Below are 4,029 nucleotides of genomic sequence, written 5' to 3' on the forward strand. Positions count from 1 at the left end.
GAATGACAGGCCCCTGCACGGTATGTACCACCGGCAGATAGCAGAGGTGACTGATATCCAGAAATCCTACCAGTGGCTGGACAAAGCCGGACTGAAAGCCAGCACAGAGGCACGAATCATGGCAGCACAAGAACAAGCTCTGAGCACAAGATCCATAGAGGCTGGGGTCTATCACACCAGGCAAGACCCCAGGTGCAGGCTGTGTAAAGATGCCCCAGAAACAATCCAGCACATAACAGCAGGGTGCAAGATGCTAGCAGGCAGGGCATACATGGAACGCCATAGTCAAGTGGCCAGCTTAGTATACAGGAACATCTGTGCATTTGAACAAGGGTGGTGGAAAATGACCGAGCTAAGATCCTGTGGGACTTCCAGATACAGACAGACAAAATGGTGGTGGCTAACCAACCGGACATAGTGGTGGTAGACAAACAGAAGAAGACAGCTGTAGTGATCGATGTAGCAGTTTGCAATGACAGCAACATCAGGAAGAAGGAACACGAGAAGCTCGAGAAATACCAAGGGCTCAGAGAAGAGCTCAAGAAAATGTGGAGGGGGAAGGTAACAGTGGTCCCAGTGGTAATCGGAGCACTAGGTGCGGTGACTCCCAAACTAGGCAAGTGGCTCCAGCAGATCCCAGGAACAACATCGGAGATCTCTGTCCAGAAGAGCGCAGTCCTAGGAACAGCTAAGATACTGCGCAGGACCCTCAAGCTCCCAGGCTCCTGGTAGAGGACCCAAGCTTGAAGGATGAAGACCACCAGGGGCGTGAGGGGAATTATATATATATATAAAACATTAGTGCTGTCAGCGTTAATCTCATTAAAATGATGTTAACACCATAACCGCATTAGCTCTTTAATGCAGCCACCGTGAGAGGGGCTGCGTTAACGAGCTAACTGCGCTGATGCGTTAAAGCTATGCAGCCCTTGCACAGGGCAATCCATGTTAACTCGCTAACGGAGATGCGTTTATGGCGTTAATGTCATTTTAACAAGATTAACGCTGATAGCACTAATATATGTATATATACATACATATATTTGCATACAGACATAAATGTGTGTGAGTAGGGGAAAGGCGAGCAGGCTGTTGATTACTGCAAGCAGCAGGTTAGAGTGGTCCGTGGAATTGACTGAAGATTATGCGTTTTACAACTACATGAATGTACTATTGCTGTGTGATTTATTACTACTACTGAAAGATACCAATAGCAATTAGATTTTTAAATCTTAATAAAAAATGAGTAACAGTAGGGTGGACATTAGATAAGGCTGCACTTTTTGCAGCGACCTCGTATAGAAAACTGTTTCACGCGTATATAAAACAGGTCCGCGGCTCCTAATACGTCGGTTCCGTGTTGGGCTCGTAGCTGAAAACTAGCTTTACTTTGTTGTCTGGGTCAACTTTGCTAGCAAGAGACAGAGAGAGACTTTGAAAGGCTGCTCCAACGGAATTTATTGTTTCGGAGAAAAACACGAACACAGTGTACAGTCGAGTCTTAATAGCTTACTTAAAACTGGACTACACTGCCCATGAGGCTACATTCTTTAGGGCGATGCCTGTAACACTCTGCCTATTGCCTTCATATTAATTTTTTTTTTTTTGAGGTTTCATAAGCTTCAGTCATTTTAATGATTATAGGTTTTTTTTGTTTTGTTTTAATACAATGAAGCTAGCGTTGACTGTACAGCCACCAAGATGTTTTCGCCTCAGTTGAGGACTAATAAAAAAAAAATTTAAAAAAAATCATCATGTACAAAACTCTACTTCAGACACTGACGTCTAAATGCAAGAAAAAGCACTTGTTGTAGCCTGCATGTTAATGTTTAAACACCCCAAATGGCAAATCCTACACAATGTGTGGTAGCTTGATTAGTTTAAAACTCTAAATAAAGCCAAAGACTTGAACACATCTCTCACGCACAATGACTAAACTGTACACATGTGCATGGTTTTAAATGTAGCAATCTGGGAAAGAGTAATATTTATATGCTGTGCTTAAAGGCTACCCTGAAATAATCTGAATTTAGAGTTGGTTTTTTAATGTCACTATATAAATTTTGCCAATGCCGACCAACTATAACTGAAAAAAAACAAAACAACAACAAAAAACACCAGAGGTGTGGAGTAAGAGTGTTCTACAAACTTTTGTTCTCTGTCCCTATAAAAGCCCCATCTCTGGCTTATGAAAGCATCTCGACCGGCCATTCATTGGGCTGTCAAAAGTACCAATAAACCAAAAAAAACAAACAAACAAAAAAAAAAACAGCTGATCTATGAGCAGTTTAGACCCACTCCATCATTCCAGTCGTTTAATTCCACAGTAATATCAAAAACGCTACTTAAATGAGCTTTTCTGTGAGACCGATTAATCATGATGTTCAAAACATTCACATTACTCCTTTATCCATATGCGTGTGCACCCTTGGGTAGATGATTACACAATGAATTTCCTTTCAGATTCAAACTGAAGATGAGGTTTCATTTCATCCCAAGATGCATGATTTTCCTGTAAGGTCCCGGTCCGCCCCACAGCCCCCTAAGAAGCCCATGCCAATAGAGGTGAGGCATCACATCTGCTTTCATGTGGTACATTAATTGCCTCTCCTTGGCTTGGTTGAAGGGGAACGTTTCCAGCGGTTGTCCGTTGTAGTCGAACTCTGCCAGGATTACTGTGTTGTAGCTTGTGACCAAGGGACATGTGAAGTATACCCATCATACTTCTTATCTGGTTTTTCTTTTTTCAATATTTTGCTGATAGTTCGGCTCAAGACAGCAGACTGTGCCGTGACAGCTGCTCCGGTTTTGGATGTGGGAAGGTTGGTGCAGTCTCCGATCCCAAACACGTTTGGATACTTGGTATGTTGGAGAGTTTCTTTGTTCAGATCCAACCAGCCGATCTCGTCGGCCAGCGGACTGCCTTTAATCACCGAGCTGGGTCCCATTGGCGGTGTAACATGAAGCATTTCATACTCGATAACTTTGGTTTCCCCTGGTTTGCCAAGATTTTCAAACACAGCTTCTTGCTTATCTGCGCGCACTTCAATCAGGTTGTGCCTCAGGTTAATCTGTAGGTCACGCTTTTTCACAATCTCCCACAGTGAGTCAGCGTATTTCTTTACCCCAAAGATCACAGGCAATGATGTGTTATAGATCACATTGGCTTTTGCTCTTTTGCCCGTCTTCCTGAGGTAGGCGTCTGACAGGTACATGATCTTTTGTGGCGCCCCAGCACATTTCACAGGAGTATTTGGGAAAGTGAACACAGCATTGCCCTCTTTGAAATCCTGCAATGCTTTCCACGTCTTCTCCACAGTTTGGACAGAGTAGTTAGAGCCAATTTTTGGGTGCTCAAACCCCTCTGGGAGTCCTTTGATCTTCTCATAATGGAGCTCTAAACCAAGCGCCACAATCAAATATTCATATGAGATTTCAGTCCCGTCATCTGTGCGTACAGTATTTGTCTCTGGGTTAATTTCCTGAACCTTAGATTTCACCCATTTCACTCCAGATGGCATAAGACTCGCAGTGGGACGGCTTGAGGACGCTACAGTCTTTGCACCAGCACCATCCAGGGTCCATATTGGCTGATAGTAGTGGATCTCGCTGGGCTCCACCACAGCTACATTCTCTGCTCCCACCAGCCTCTTCATCCGGGAGCTCATTGCGATACCGCCAGTTCGTCCTCCCAGCACAAGCAATTTGTAATGCTGTTTGGCAGAGGCAGGGCTGCTTGTGTGAAACTGAGAGATAGCAATGCCCCTCGGGTGGCACTGCTTGAGATGACGCAGTGCATCCATCCTGTGTCTCAGCAGGAGCGCTGTCAACCTCGCGTGTTAATGTCCGTTTAGGCGGAATGCTCTTAGCCTTCATATTAATTAATTTTTGAACAATAATTTAAAAAAAATATTTCGTCACGTCATTATGCGGGCTGCAAGTAGAGGTGACATGGACCATGAGATTGAGGCACAGGCATTAGAGCCTCTTAATGCGCGTTTTGTTTGGATTTCCACCAGCGTGGAATTA

The 4,029-nt window shown here is 44.2% G+C and overlaps 1 pseudogene across 1 annotated transcript; it reads right to left on the reverse strand.

The window, feature by feature from the left end:
* Positions 1-2,278: 2,278 nt before the first annotated feature.
* LOC113007882 (sulfide:quinone oxidoreductase, mitochondrial pseudogene) lies at positions 2,279-3,828 on the reverse strand (annotated as a pseudogene). The gene has a single exon (XR_013902310.1). The product of XR_013902310.1 is annotated as a sulfide:quinone oxidoreductase, mitochondrial pseudogene (transcript).
* Between the last annotated feature and the right edge of the window lie 201 nt (positions 3,829-4,029).

The sequence above is a fragment of the Astatotilapia calliptera genome, chromosome 16 (assembly GCF_964374335.1).
Source record: "Astatotilapia calliptera chromosome 16, fAstCal68.1, whole genome shotgun sequence".
Lineage (NCBI taxonomy): Eukaryota > Metazoa > Chordata > Actinopteri > Cichliformes > Cichlidae > Astatotilapia > Astatotilapia calliptera.